General features: G+C 38.9%; 1 protein-coding gene and 1 long non-coding RNA gene across 8 annotated transcripts in view; both read left to right on the forward strand.

The window, feature by feature from the left end:
* Rbms3 (RNA binding motif single stranded interacting protein 3) overlaps positions 1–16,697 on the forward strand; it is a 1,393,896-nt gene that overhangs the window by 39,653 nt on the left and 1,337,546 nt on the right. The window lies entirely within an intron of this gene.
* LOC141423322 (uncharacterized) overlaps positions 11,984–16,697 on the forward strand; it is a 132,802-nt gene continuing 128,088 nt past the window's right edge. Inside the window, exon 1 of the long non-coding RNA XR_012448098.1 lies at positions 11,984–12,534. This is a non-coding gene — a long non-coding RNA (uncharacterized lncRNA). The remainder of the gene's footprint in view (positions 12,535–16,697) is intronic.

Here is a 16,697-nt window from a genome sequence, read left to right on the forward strand (position 1 = left end):
ATTTACAGTAAATGTCCAATAACTGCCCCTTGGATGATTAGGAGTGTACCTGGCCTTGTAATTTCGAAGACTGAAGACTGCATCTGAATACTGCATGGCCAAACTGAGTCAGCCAATAAGTGTCCACTGCAGATTGAGTTTCCCTTAGGAACAGCAGAGATTACAACTGCTTCCATCCACACTGACTTTCCTCAGCCTTCCATAACCCTGATGCTATAATTCACCTTACACAGGGTCAGAAGTTCTTTTGTGGCATAACCACTACTTTGTTTCTGGTTCTTTTTTTTGTGGTGCTGGGATAGAACCCAAGGCCTTGTGCATCCTAGGTGAGCACTTTACTATTGAGTCCTTCCCTGCAGTCCATGGTGCTTTTGTATTCTAAAACTTTGCCTTCTGGTGGCAGGCTACCATCTCAGCAGATGTTGAAATTTCTTAGTGCAGTGCTGTTAGCTTTCCATATCTTGTATGCCAAACAAGCAAGACAGACATGAACAAATTATATTGCAGTTTAAATCTACATCTGCAAAACCAAAACACAACTGACTGTTTCTTGGCAATTAGAATCTTAGTCTAATTTTCTGCATTTGAGAGCTCTCTTTCACACACACACACACATACACACACAATAATGACACAATTAAAAAACTATGTCACTGAAGCAATTTTTTGCCTTAGTAATGAAATCTGACCAGTACCTTTGTAAGTTGGTGCCCATTGATGGTTCAAACATGATTGTGTGGCTAATGGATACAGTAGAGCTCTGTGTGGTGATTCCCATACATCTCTTTGAGATGTTACAAAGATAACTTTGACATTTTAATATAGTGTCAATACACATCATAATTCTAGAACATTTTCTAATGATAGGCACATAATAGGAAGTCAATAAATTCATGTTACTGATTGATTGATACATCACCAGTAGTGTATAGTTGTTTATGCTTCCAGACCACGATTAGGATATAAGCAGCTAACAGAGTGTGATGCCATAGTTTTGTTAGAGCTGACTGCTTTTCTTGTGTTTTTCCAGTGGAAGATAGTTACCAGCTGAACTCTTCAGGTCACAGCTATGGGAAGAGAAGATTCCCAGAGTGGGCATGGAGGCAAACTGTGGAATACACAGGTTTTATTGATAATCATGTCTGTCTGGCTCTGACTGGGTCATCTATCCATCCCTGGATGATTCACTGTGGCCAGTGTGAATATCAAGTCTTATCTGGCTTGGGTCTGGGTTAGGTGCTTTGTACCTGAAGTTTCAAACCAGGTCAAAGTACATTCACATTGGCTGTGTGTGTGTGTGTGTGTGTGTGCGTATACATATGGTATATTGTGTAATATAGATAAAATATTAGGACATAATAAGAACATTAATGTGCCTCCATTTTGCATTTGTTTCTTTTGCTCTGAGTCTCTCTCCTACAATCACCCTGGATACTGGCAATGTCATGAATGATCAATAACTTGTTTATGACAAGGGACCAAAACTACTCCCAGGGAACAGCAGAGCCTCACAGGACAAACCATGATTTCCTATGATCATACCCTGGAACAGGAATAATCATTTTACAGGGACCAGACTGCTCCCCTCAAGTGATGACAGCTTCTCCAGAACCCCTTGCAGAAACCAGAACCAAGATGATACTCACCCAGGCCATACTTTATCTGGTCTGCTTAATTATACGAACCTCTCACCCTACCCTGTTTTACTTAGTATAAGTGCCCCAGTGTCTGAGTGTGTACTGTCCTTTCTTTATGCCTGTGCCTTGCCTCTGAGGCACACTTGTCCTGCTTTACTTGCTAATTAAATTTCTGTTTGTCCCTTTCCTTGTGTCTCTGCCTGAAATTCTTATACTATGTTCAGAGGCAAGAATCTGAAGGGCAGTGTTGAGGACCCTCCTTTTTTCCTTCCTTTTATAGGACCTCCCCAAGACCCTCACCCACCACTTGTTACAAAAGTTCTAGAAAATTTCTCTGTTGTTGACCTTGACAGTCAGTCTCACATGGCTAAAGGAGAGAGGGAGCCAAATATGGTATAAATATTATCATGTATGTAAGTGGCAAAATGAGACCTGAATTATTCCAGGAATATGGGGAGGGAGGGTAAAAGGGAATGGTGGAGGGGGTGAATTCAACTATGATATATTGTAAGAACTTTTGTAAATGTCACAATGTACCCCCAGTACAACAATGATATGATAATAAAAAAAAGAAAGCTAAAATAAGATTTGGGAAAATAGGAAGGAGTTGATATTTCCTGTTTACAGAGCTATAGGATTCCTTGGAGCTAGCAGTACTTCCAAATACCAAGTCTATTATCCAGTGCAGCCCTGTTTCCTGCTCTTAACCCCTGCTAAGGTAGGACAGTGCTTCTGATCAAACTCAGGAAGCTGTTTGTGAGCACTTGAGAGAGGGTAAATAGCCCTGCCAAAGTCACATGTTTGTCTAACATAGCCAATTTTATAGTTGCAGAATTCTATAAAAAGTAGTCCATGTTTATAAAGAAATAAGAAATTTATAGTAAACATTTTAATTGTTCACATAATTACAGATACTATGTTTTAATTTTGCCAATAAAGTTTTATATTTCAAAGATAATTCCCACCATTTTGGAACAGTTTTTTGTATGGTCTTAAAATGAAAGATTTTAATCTAATACAGAGATAAAAATCTTATGCATGTTTAAACAAAAACCTCCCTAGGATCCTATGTGAATAACTTCTGAAAAAGAAAATTATACTAATCATTGTGTTGGTGATATAATCACTGAGGTGTTTTCTTTCTTTCTTTAAAATTGTAGTTTGGGACAGGATTTCACTACATAGCCCAGGCTAGTCTCAAACTCTTGATTCTTCAGGGAGAATTTTTTAAATTATTATTTTATTATTCATATGTGCATACAAGGCTTGGGTCATTTCTCCCCCCTGCCCCCACTGCCTCCCTTACCACCCACTCCGCCCCCTCCCTTTTCCCCCCACCCCCTCAGTACCCAGCAGAAACTATTTTGCCCTTATCTCTAATTTTGTTGAAGAGAGAGTATAAGAAATAATAGGAAGGAACAAGGGTTTTTGCTAGTTGAGATAAGGATAGCTGTACAGGGAGTTGACTCACATTAATTTCCTGTGCGTGTGTGTTACCTTCTAGGTTAATTCTTCTTTTTTTTTTTTTCTTCTTTTTCTTCCTCTTTTTTTTTAAATTTTATTATTCATATGTGCATACAAGGCTTGGGTCATTTCTCGCCCCTGCCCCCACTCCCTCCCTTACCACCCACTCTGCCCCCTCCCTCTCCCCCCCACCCCCTCAATACCCAGCAGAAACTATTTTGCCCTTATTTCTAATTTTGTTGTAGAGAGAGTATAAGCAATAATAGGAAGGAACAAGGGTTTTTGCTGGTTGAGATAAGGATAGCTATACAGGGCATTGACTCACATTGATTTCCTGTGCGTGGGTGTTACCTTCTAGGTTAATTCTTCTTGATCTAATCTTTTCTCTAGTTCCTGGTCCCCTTTTCCTATTGGCCTCAGTTGCTTTTAAGGTATCTGCTTTACTTTCTCTGCGTTAAGGGCAACAAATGCTAGCTAATTTTTTAGGTGTCTTGCCTATCCTCACCCCTCCCTTGTGTGCTCTCGCTTTTATCATGTGCTCAAAGTCCAATCCCATTGTTGTGTTTGCCCTTGATCTAATGTCCACATATGAGGGAGAACATATAATTTTTGGTCTTTTGGGCCAGGCTAACCTCACTCAGAATGATGTTCTCCAATTCCATCCATTTACCAGCGAATGATAACATTTCATTCTTCTTCATGGCTGCATAAAATTCCATTGTGTATAGATACCACATTTTCTTGATTCAGGGAGAAATTTTAAAGTCTTCATGATCTTTCTGTTACTAGAGTCCCAGGCCTGGGCCTGGCTCTGGGTGAGAAACTTGCCCACATAGCAATTTACACCTTATAGAAAGGACGGAACGAAAGCTGGGAAATATGCTTATGGTATGTAGGGTTAACTATGGGCCCAGTTACTGGAGCTGGGTATAAGTCTTTCTCAGGAAGAGCCAAGAGTCAGGCCTTTTTCTCTCCCAGCATGGTATTTGTTATAGAGCTGCAACTGGAAAAGATGTTTTTGAAAACAAATTCTAATTTTGTAGGCCCCCTTAACTTTTTCATCACTGTGCAAAAATCCTGCGTGGGAAAACATCCATACCTTAGTGTTATTTCAAGTATGGAAGCTCCATTGAGGTCAATGTGAATCTTGCTTGGGAAGAACTACATTTAAAAATTAGTATTTTATACTTAACATACATCAGAATACTGTAGATTTTACCAGTTAAAGACTGTAGAATTTGTATATTTATTTCAAAATCCCATTGACAGTATCTGTGTTATAGTCCCTCACCATCCTGACTCAATGTTCTTAAATTACTTCTGTACAAATATTAGTGTTACTCTTTTTAAAAGATCAGTTGCTTTCACTGTTATGTCTCTGTCACTTTGTAGGAAATGAAATTTCCTTGAATGGGCTAGAATTTTCTCTCTTGAGACTTGGGGACTGAATGAGACCATCCATATAGATATACTTAGTGTCTTATTTAGATATTTTTTAGAGTCTGTTTAATTAATAACCAAGACTCAGGCCTGTTAATAAGTCCTTTTTTGTGTGTGTGTTAGTTGAACTGTGTTTCCCATGCTAAAAAGCAAAATTCCCTATGCCAAATTGCAGAATTTTTAAGGAGCTGTAGAGTTGAAGTTAGTTGTGTTTGATCTGAGTCTCTATGACAAGATACCTAATACATATCAGATGCTGTGTCTTCCACTCTCCTGAGGTGGAAATAGAGAAGCCATTTTACATGTAGCTAAGCATACTCAGTGAGTTCATGGTCATATTCTATTTTTGATTTCTGGTTATTAGCCTATTGTTGAGCCATGTGTGGGGCTTGTAAAGATTGTTTTATAAATGTTCCACTGATCCTTGCTCTTGGGCCTAGCTGTGTTCCCATGGTTGTTGCCCCCATGATGACTTTTCTGTTTGTACTCCTGCTCTGTCAGTGGGGCCACTAGGAACACTTTGGATGCTGCTAATTCTTATTTATTTGCATGAGGTGGGTGCCATGTGCATCAAACAAGGTCACTGTATTATAATTAATTAAAGGTTATTCATCTGTTGTAAACACTTCACCAAAACAAAACTCAACAAGCTAATACCAAAAGTAATTTGGGTTACGGGTTATTTAATGTACATATATCTCTGCTCTTCAGTAAGAATATTGATTAATTTATTTTTTCCTTGTGAGTCAGAATTGTCTTAATTTCTATAACCCCACCACAGTACTCAGGACCTTTAAATGCTTGTTACTGTATTCAGTCAGATGAATAGAGATCCAGTCAAGACAGGGAACAAAACCTGATGAAGAAAAGGGGTCCTTATTCAGAGGGGAGAAGGGAAGATGATATCACCCTTTGGGTGGAAAGACATCTTCCATTCTTAGGATATATTAAAATTTGCTTAAAGCTGTGTTGTACATTTGAAAAATCATATGAGAAATTATTTTCTAACAGAGTGGTTGGTGTGGAGGAGTTACCACAGACCCAGGGCTCTGAAGGGGCCATTGTCATGAGGGCCAGGGCAGGGAACTGCTTTTTCAGGATAGACTGGGCACCCTCAGAAGGAAGTTTATTCTAGAATGCAAATTGGAACTTACAGCAGCAAACTTCTTTCTAAATACAAGGAATAATTATACAGGTGAGTTTTACAAAAATTCCTCATGATATGGAAAATCAGCTATTTATTTTCTTGTAAATAAGCTAAGCTTTATCATGTTAAAAAGAAATATGTATATTTTAAGCACAAAAATGACCATTTGTGGTAAGTTTATGTTAAGCTACATTAATGCAAATCTACTTTATTAATAAAGTATATATCCTTTTTTAGGATCCTGCAAATTCTTATAATATGTATATGAGTATCATATGAATTTATTTTTATGGGATGAACAAAATTAATATCTGGTTTCAAAATCATTTTTAGTAAATAATAATATTTTCTATCTAATTCTTTTTGAGACATGATCTTTATGTAGCTCAGGCTGGCTTTGAACTTCTGTGTCAACCTTCCAGTACTAGGGTTAGAGACATGCATCACCACATGTGGCTCTGCCTCATAATTTTGATGAGGATGAGATGAATTATATATGTATAATATACATATTTACATGTGTATTGTATGTATATATACACATACATAGAACGTGGTGGCCCTCAACTGCTATAAAATATTTCACTATTATTACTATTAACCCACCTTAATGTTTAATATGGTGTAAATTAAAGCATGTCTTTTTTCTTAGTCTTTTCATTCAGGAATTCTTTTCTTCTATAACCAATCAGTGAGTTGCTGTAAAACCTGCTGCCCTTTCTACAAATTGAGAGTTTCCCCTGTATGGCTTAAGGGTGGTATTAAGTGACAGTACCCTTTATGTACTGCCAGGAAGCATCCACATGCCCAGGACCAGGCCTGCCCTGTGTTAAAAGCAGAAAGGCCTAAGGAACTCCCACCTATGTCCATCATTCTTTGTCCAGCTATAGCTTGAGTGGGCACATTTTGATTAGTGAGTGAACTGACAGTTGGGCATTCACAGTCCCCCAGGCTTAGTCTCAGAGCTGCCCTCAGCTTAAGGCAAAGGAAAATATTCTTTTTCTCCCCTTGCATCATTTCTCACTGAGATCAGACTTTGGAATACGTTGGGTCCCTGATAGGCCTATGCTGTTATGCCCCTAACCCATCATTTGAGCACTTGAGGTCCACTGCATGACTTGTTGGTCTATAATAAAGCTGAAGTGAAACATGATAATGTTCCAGAAATGTTTTCAGGGAATGCAATTTACTGACATTTCAAAGGCTCTTTTTAAACATTGTTTTTAAACTTATTTTTAATGATTTTACTAGCATATAATAGTTGTACAGGGGGATACATTCTGATATTTGCATATGTAAATGTATCTTAGTTAGATTTATTCCTTCCATCATTTTCCTTCTTTCCCCCCTTCCTCCCCTTCTTAGAACAATTTCAACAGGTCATTCTTCTATTTTTATATGGGGATACAAAACACATCTACCATATATACCCTCATTCCCCCTTTCTTTGTACCCATCCCCCTCCCACTAATACCCACCCCTAGAAAAATTTATTTTTCCCTTCTTCCCTTCATTTAAAAATTAAATTTGAGTGTATATTGATAGTCCAGGAGGGTTTTGCCTTGGTACTTTGGGTTTGTATATATCATGCTTTTATCAAATCAACCCCCCCCCTTTTACTTACTCATTCTCTATCACCATGCTCCCCTAATATTCAACAGCTTACTGTACAGTGCATTATATTATATTCAGATATAGATTGGTTGTATCAATATTTTTCATTCTCTAACATTTCTCCCACCTCCTCAGACAGATTCACTAATACAATTTTGTTCTCTCTGTCACTATATATATGTATGTAGGTTCTGCGTTTGAGAGAAAACATGCAACCTTTGATTTTTTGAGCCTGGCTTACTTTGTTTAACATGAAGTTCTCCAGTTCCATCATTTACCTGCAAACAACATAATTTCATTCTTCTTTATGGCGGAATAAAATCCCACTGTGTATATAAACCATATTTTCTTAATTCATTCATCAGTCATGGGGCATCTGGACTTTTTCCAAAGCTTTGCTATTGTAAATAGTGTTGCAGTAAACATGGGTGTGTAAGTGGCTCTATCATATCCTGGAGTACATTCTTTCAGATATATGCATGGGAGTGGTATCACTGGATCATACGGTAATTCTATTTGGAGTTTTTTCCACATTATTTTCCATAGTGGTTGCACTAATTTACATTTCCACGAACAGTGTAGAAGTGTTCATTTCCCCCCACATCCTTGCCAGCATTTGTTTGTGTTGTTAATGATAGCCATTCCACATTTTGATGATGTGGAATTTCAATCTACTTCTGATTTGCGTTTCCTTTATGGCCAAGAATGTTGAGCATTTCTTCATGTATTTGTTGGCCATTTATATTTCTTCTTTTGAGAATTCATTTGCCCATTTATTCAGTGGGTTGTTAACTCTTTGAGAGGTTAGTGTTTGAGCTCCCTATATATTCTGGTTAATCCCTCGTCAGATGTTTAGCTGGCAAAGATTTTCTCCCATTCTGTAGGCTGTCTCTTGAGTCTGGCGACTGTTTCCTTTGCTGTGCAGAAGCTTTTTAGTTTCATGAAATCTTCAAGGGCTCTTGATAGTTACAGTTATTAAATCACATATGGAATAATCAACAGCAAACTTGTGCAATAAGTCATTCAACAAATTTTTATTAAGTACTTAGAATAATTCCAGGTCCTATACAGTCAGTGTTCAGGTGATATGGCAAGGTCACTGCTTTCCAGATATTTATGCATGAGCATGGGAAGATGAGGCACTGGATATTTATCTGTTTGTTCTTTTGGATCCAATAGTTACCCTTTATAGCTCTCATCTTTGTCCTGGGTACCCGACTTAAATAATCTTACATTTCAGCAAATTACTGCCCACAGTACAAATCTGTCCCAGGGCCTGTTTCCATATGGTTATGGGCTAAGAGTGATTTTTGTAGTTTTAAATTAATTTAAAAAATCAAAAGAAGGATGTTTCAGAAAAATGATCTGAAACTCAAACTCTGTCCGTGAATAAAGTCTTACTGGCCCATATCCATTTTGTTTACTATGCTCTGTGGCTGCACAATAGAACTAAGTAACTGCCAAAAACCCCCTGAATAAATAACCTATTAAATAGAACATAAACAGGGTTATGGGGGGCGCTGGGATGAAGCCCACAGTAAAGCATGTACAAGTTACTGGGTTCAATCTTCAGCACCAAAACAAGAAAATCTCCCTGCCCCCCAGTAAGGAGGATAACTGGATAACAGGAAATGGGAATTATCAGAGAAGCCTCTTGGGCTGAAGTTTAAGGCTGAGAAAAAGAGTGAGGAAAACTTCTGAGGAAATGGCATTTCAGAGTGAAGAAGCAGTTGGTATTAAGTTCTGACATGTGCTCCAGTTATGGGAAGAGGCCAGCGGCTGGAGAACAGCAAGTAATAGAGAATGAGGGGCGAAGTGAGCAGTCATTTATTCCTGGCCCTGTGCGTTCCCAAGAGTCATATTCCCAGTGCCACCAATATTCTGGTTGCGATTTTGCCTCCCTTGTAGATCTCTGATGAGAAAAAGAAAGCTATCTTCATGCTCACTCAAATGGTTCTGTCTATGTAAGTATTATAATGTTTTTGTAAATTAGGAATGAAGTGAGGGTTTTATTATAAAGAAATGAGGCTATTTAAACAAGGATGGCACAATCTGGTTTAAAATCAATCACTGTGCTGTTGTTTGGAGAGGAAGTGTTTTAGGGCAAGAGTGACTGCCCACACCTCAGTAACAGTCTGTGGTTACAGTAGAAATGGGCAAGCCCCCAACCTAAAGTCATGCTGAGCACTGCTGTCAAACTCTGTTCAGTTCTCCTGGGGGACTTTGGAGATGCACCCACGCTTAGATCTGGTATTAAGGAGGGAAGAGCTGGTAGGTGGGACAGTGATGGTTGGAATTAGGCTCCACTAAACTCTTGGTATATGCGACCTGGTGTTTCATGTTGAAGACATTGCATGTCTTTCCTTCATTTCTTTGGGTGACGATGTCTCATTTTCTGCATTTATAACTCCTTCTAAAGCTGTAAAAGCTGTAAATTATCCTCTTTTCTCGTCAGACAGTAAGAAACATAAGTCAATTTTTTTTCAGAACTGGGGAGTTAAACTCAGGGCCTCATGCTTGTATGGCAGGTGCTCTCCCACTTGAGCCACTCTGTTAGCCTGACAAGCTGGTTTTGGGGCAAATTTTTAAGTCTAGGTTCTGTGAGGGCAAAATCAGAAAAAAAATTTTATTTGCCAAAACAGTTTATGATTGTGTTTCAATTGTATTCTCTGTTCTTCCCTGAATCATTCCTTTGAGATTCTTGTTCAGCATGCTATAGTTAACTCTTGTATCTTTTTTTCATTGTTTTGTCCATATTCTTTTATAGGGCATGCTTCATACAGGTGTTCATTCTGTCTGCTTCCATCTCTTCTCCTCTCCTCTCCCCTCTTCTTCTGTCTCTGCCTTCTGGGATCTGGGATGTTGTGGAATTAGATCCTTGGTGGCATCTTGTGAATCATTCTTGGCAACCTGGAAGAGAGAGATGCTCTTTCAATGGGACTACATTGTAGGATGGTCAGTATATTTTGTTGCTCCCCTTCCTGCCCCACTTCAGTGCAACTTTGGGCATCTCCATTTAAGAGCTTCACCCTTTTTCTAGCAGTCGTTATGCTGCTGTGTGGCTGAATGGTGTAAGTCGAGGGGGTGATCCTCTTGAAACATCTTGGGTAATTTCACAAGACTTTTGTCCACTTAGACTTTTCTCTCAATTTCTGTGTCTCACTTAATTTTGCCTATTATCTGAAGTACATATGGTAAGTTCTTTTGGTAGGAGCTACACGTAATGTAAGACAGTACCATAAGTGTAAGCATAATTCATTCGTTTAGGCAAGTATTTATTGGATGCTTCATGCACAGCAGGTGACAGTGGCTGGAAAGTCATCTTTGTCCTCAAGGAGCACGTGATGACGTGGAGTAGTTGAGCACCTTAGTCATAATCCTAATTCAAAATAGTAAGTATAATAGAATGAAGTAAAAATCCTACCTTCACTAGTAGCTATTTCCATGTTCTTGGACACATTATCTGAACTCTCTGTACCTGATTTTTCACATCAGGAAAAAAGAGAAGCTATGAAGGTTAATTGAGTTGATATATTAAGCCTAGCAGAATGCCTGGTATATAATAAGTGGCTAAGCAGCTATTATCTATTATTATTAAAATTCCCTCATTTCTAACAAGATTAAATTTGAAAGGGAAACTAGAACTTAATGCAGGATAGTTGCCACCTGGACTCTGTAGAATTTTTTTAGAGCACTTAAAAAGCCAATTTCTGGTTCCCAAAATTTTAAAGTAACTAAAAAATAGAGGATTGAACCCTTAAAGATATTTTCAAAAACATTTTCCTCTTGCCTTTGTCTGGTTTGCCATGTTGCAAGAAGAAGAAATGAGTCATTTTTTAAAACTGATAGAGTGGTACACAGTTCTACAGAGTGTTTTTCATCATGTTATCCTGCACTTCATTGCTTACCTGTTTTTAAATTAACTGTTATCCCTGTAAGGTACTAGAGAAAAGGTTAGATCAAAAAGAATTAACCTAGAAGGTAACACCCACGCACAGGAAATCAATGTGAGTCAATACCCTGTATAGCTATCCTTATCTCAACCAGCAAAAACCCTTGTCCCTTCCTGTTATTGCTTATACTCTCTCTACAACAAAATTAGAAATAAGGGCAAAATAGTTTCTGCTGGGTATTGAGGGGGTTGGGGGGAGAAGGAGGGGGCGGAGTGGGTGGTAAGGGAGGGGGTGGGGGCAGGAGGGAGAAATGAACTAAGCTTTGTATGCACATATGAATAATAAAAGAAAAAAAAATTAACTATTATCCCTGTAAACTTCCTAAGGAAATAGGTGATTACAAAAATGATGCATTGGTTTTAATTCTTATTTTTTCAGTCTTGCACCCTCTAAGCAGCATATGCACAGGAAAAGACTTCAAAAACTCCTTTTTTTCTCTCTCTCTCTCTCTCTTTCTCTCTCTCTCTCTCTCTCTCTCAGGAACTGGGGTTTGAGCTCAAGTTCCTGTACTTGCAAAGCAGGCACGCTACTTCTTGAGCCAATCCCCAGCCCTTTTTACTTTTGTAAGTTTTTGGAAAGGGACTCGTGTGTTTGCCTGGGCCAGCCTCAGATGGCAATCTTCCTATCTCTACCTCCCATAGCTGGAATTCCAGGTATGTACCCCCATACCCTGTCCTTCAGAAATTCCTTTAATTGCAAAGTTTAGAAAGCATAAGTATTAAGTGACTGAACTTCAGCAGCCTTTCCATTGAAACAACTTGGGTTATAATACATATATACATGGAAATGTCACAAAGAAACTCCATGTATAGCTATCTTAAACAAACAAAAATGTCATTTTTTTTCTTTTACAAAATCGGAGAATAGGAGGGCAGAACAGGTCCTGTCTGATGAGTTGGTACCAGTGGGAGGGGGGAGGATGTGAAGAAAGAGTGTGGGAGGTTGAATATGGTACAAATACTGTGTATACATGTATGTAACTGGAAAAATGAGACCTGTTGAAACTATTGTATGCAGGAATGTGGCAAGGGGGGATAAAGGAGAATGAGAATGATGAAAGGAGTGAATTCAAGTATGATATATTTGACATGTTGCAAGAACTTTTGTAAATGCCACAGTGTACTCCCAGTACAACCATTAAAAAAAAAGCCAAAATTTTTCTCTTTCCTTTCTTCCTCTGCATCTTATTTGTAGATGAGAAATGTAATGATGTACCCCCCTGTAGGTCTGCATACTCAAGTTGTGTTTGGGCATTGTATTGAAGAATCCAGACTGGAAGGTAGGTTGACACTGAAATGCAGTGTGTGCTGCTTTTTTAAAATTTTATTTTATTGTTTTTACATTTACTTACATGTGTATACATTATTTGACCACCTCCTCCCTCCTCCCCGCCCATGTGCTGCGTTTATCAAACTACGAGTTTCGGCTTGCAAGAGGCTCTACCTAACCAGAGGAAAGGGTGCCTTACCCTCCCTGGCACAACATTACTGTCCATTGGCTAACCTATCTGTCAGTGGGACTTTCCTCCCTTGCAGACAAGCAACTTGTGCCAACTCTTCTGCTCAGGGAGGGTACTTGCAACTAGCTCTCATATAGTATAGACCATGACATGGTTTCATTGCTGTTTACTATTATTTCCAAAGCAGAAAGGACTAAGCAGGGTATATAATGCCTGTTTTAAGCCTATTGCCCAAAACATAGATCTGTCATGTTTCTTCTTCTGTGATACCTCCTCTACCCTTCTGCCCAGTTTGCTGTTATTTTCAGATGGTTTCCTAATCATATAATTCATTATAGTTCTTCCTCTCTACCAGGATATTAATCTTAAAATATCTTCTACTAATCTCAGAATTTTAGCACTGTCTGCATATAGGTGAGCTGGAAGGAATTTAGGAGAGAAAAAGCTCCACATAATCCATAAAAAATCCCTGCCAGGATCTTCCAATTCAGGCTCCAGTTGAGTCTGTTGTGTGAACTGCTAATGATTAGAAAAATGAGTAGTTTGTCTTTCTCTGAGCATACCCTGTTTGATTCTGCTAATGAGTAATGGAGAGGCTGGAGAGCCAGGACCACAAGTCAGCCAAGTGCTCATTGAGTTCCTGCTAGGATATGAAAAGATCAAAGAGGTAAGAGAACTGGAGCTGGCCTTTCTGGAGTCCAGCCTACAGGCCAAGAGGTATCATTGATTGTTGACCAACAGGATGAGTTCAGATATATCCTTTGATTTTTCCTCAAAACTAAGGGATGATAAAGTTCAAGTGGGTAACTTTAATGAAAGAAGGAGGCTGGTAGATAAAAGAGGACGTGTGGGGGTGATAATGGACAGATGAATACTGCTTTATCTAAAGGAAACAGCATCCAAATGCACCCCCTACTCTACAGGGTCTTTCCTGACATCCAAGATCTACAAAGGAAACTGGAAAATCTCAGTTTTGATGTGAAACCTGATTAGTTTTTAAGTGTTGGATCAAATTCTCTTACAACAATAAAGGTCAATAAAGGACAGGGAATAACGGACCATGTCTAACCTTGAAGGAGCAGTTAGTTGGGGTCCTTCAGGGAAATAGGGCCAATAGGGGACTGGTGCCCCTCACTTGTGACTGTCTGAAACCCTCAACAGTACCAAAGCCTATCTGTGCTATGTTTTTTCTTTTATATATGTATGTTTGGTAAAGTTTAATGTATAAATTAGGCACAATAAGAGATTAACAACAATGATAAAGTAGAATCATTATAAAATTATGGAATGTGCTCTCTTTCTCTGTCTTGAAATTATCTTTTTCTACTGTACTCATCCTTCTTCTTGTGACAATGTGAGATGATAGTTAAAGGAAGCACTTCATGGCTTCTCTCTGGCATATTCAAATTGCCAGGATTAATGTTCTTGCTCTTTGGGACCATTATTAGTAAAATAAACATCCCATGGACATGATCATGACAGTTGTTCTGATAACTGTGATGGCTAACTGGCGGGTAGTGTTCATTAGCAGGGACTATTCGTGTCCCAGGTGGGATGGAGTAGAATGTGGAGCAGGGTGCGGTGAGACTTCACCATACTACTGAAAATGAAACACAGTTTAAAAATTATGAATTGTTTATTTTTGGAATTTTCCATTTAATATTTTCAGATCACAGTTGACTGCAGATTACTGAAAACACAGAAAGTAAAATCATGGAAAAGGGGGAACTACTGTGTGTATATATGTATATTTGCACATATATTTTTATAAAAAATATGCAGTTTTAAATAGAAAATCTTTTTATATTCATTGATTTATATTTATATGTATAAAGAGTTATTTCAAGGAATTGGCTCATGTGATTGAAGGCCTAGCAAAACTGAAAGGTGAGACAGTGGTCCTAGAAACTCAGGTAGAAAATTGTTGAGCATTGAGACGGATTTTTTTTTCCAGGAATCCCATGTTTTTGCTTGCTTATAAGGCCTTCACAGCAATACCTACATAGTAGTTGATTAAATATCTGAGTATCATGATCTAGCCAAGCTGACACATAGACCAATCACATTTTATGGAGGATGGGAGTATACTTCCAGAGCTATATCCTGTACCGCACTTAGTACAGGGCCCAACACACTCCATAAATACTGCAGTCAATATAATGAATTAGTTCTAACCTTGGACAGAGTTGGAACTGTCTTGTAGTGAGTAAATTCAAAGTAGCTTCAAGGCTATATTAGCAGAGATCTCCAAAGAAACAGAACTAATAGAGATTTAGAGAGGGAGAAAAGAGAGTTAGTATAAGATGTTGGCCCACACAATTGTGGAAGTTAAGTCTCACTATCTCCTATCTGCAAGTTGATACCAGGAAAGTCCATGCTACAGTTGAAAGCCTGAGAGTCAATGGTCTGGATTTCCATCAGAGCCTAAAGACCTGGGAACCAGGAAGTCCAAGGGCAGGAGCTCATCAGCGTCTCAACTAATGCTGTCAGGGAGACGATGGCAAACCCATCTCTCCTTACCAGTCCTATTTGGGCCCTGAATGAATTGGTGGTGCCCGTCCACAGTGGGGAGGAGCCTACTGAGTATTCCAATTTAGATATTAATCTCTTCTGGAACATCCTCAGGACCACACACACACACAGAAGTAATGTTTACCAGTTATCTTGGCATCCCCTGGTCTAGTCAATTTGATCCATAAAATGAACCATCACAAAGACCTGCCACCTACACAGGATCCTCCTAAAGAGTCATTTCTGATTTCATGTTGATAACATCGATTTCTTGCTTATCATCATCCAACACTGGACGAGCTTCAGATCCTTCAGAGCCTGATCTGCTTCAGTCAGCTTTATGACTATTTCTGTGCATCTTCTAACCAGTTCTTCCCTCTTTCTAGGCCTCAGTTTCTGCATTTATAAGTTGGGGACAATAATGTCAATATTCTGGGGTTCTTCCAAGGTGAAGAAAAGAGACTGTGCAATTGTGAACATATAAAAATCAAATCTTTCTCCTAGTTGATGTTTCTCAAATATGTTCTTATATTAATATTTTATTAGCGAAAAGGATAGCAACAATTTCTTATACTCAATAAAAATAGATCATTTAAAGTGAGAGTACCTAATTCCTTCTCCCAAGGGACATGAAAGACCATTTTCATTTTCAGTAGCTAGCTTTTCAAGTGCTTCCCATTGGAAGCATGGTTACTACCTAGCAGGTGAATGGTAATTAGGGTCCCTAATTGGTGCTGCCTGGGGCCTGGCACTGTGTTGAGAGCTTCGCAATCCATTTGCCTCCTGCAGCAGCAGTGAGGCAGATACAATATGCACCATTTTCCATATGGAGAAACTGAGATGCCGAGAGGTCATTGTTCTGCAAGTGAGGGATCTGGAGGTAGAGAGGCAAATAAGAGCAGTCTCTTGTAGTGGTGAAGAACAATTCTTATGGTAGTCATTTAAGAAGTGAAACCAGGTCATTAGCACCTGCTTTGTAGATGAAAGCTTTTGCTTCCTCTTTAGGGAGCCACCCCAGGCCTACTGTGGATGGATGGTAATGCAGGCTGTGCACTGCCTAAGGTGCAAGTGGAGGGTAAAGCCTAAGCTGTGTTTCATCCATAGACCCTCCTGAAGAACTGCATTGGCCCAGAGAAATGCCTTTTTCTCATGCATATAAGTCATTTTGTAGAACTGGAGGCCCTGACCAGTCCTGTACCACATTCCCTCCCCACCCTTTTTTTCCTGCTAAGTCCTTCACTCTCAATTTAAAAGCTACTCTTTTCCTTTCTAATCTTGCTGATCTTATGGTCCTTTGTACAAATTCTCCTGACCGCCTGGTTCACTGTGTTCTGATCTTAAATCCTTTCTAACTCCACTTCATAGATTCATTCATTCACTCACAATATTTATTAGCATTTGCTGTGTTCCTTGTGCTGGTTCTAAGTGTTGGGATTAGAATGAGGGAAACTCATATGTGAGTGGGAAGGAGT

The sequence above is a fragment of the Castor canadensis genome, chromosome 5 (genome assembly GCF_047511655.1).
Source record: "Castor canadensis chromosome 5, mCasCan1.hap1v2, whole genome shotgun sequence".
Taxonomy (NCBI): Eukaryota; Metazoa; Chordata; class Mammalia; order Rodentia; family Castoridae; genus Castor; species Castor canadensis.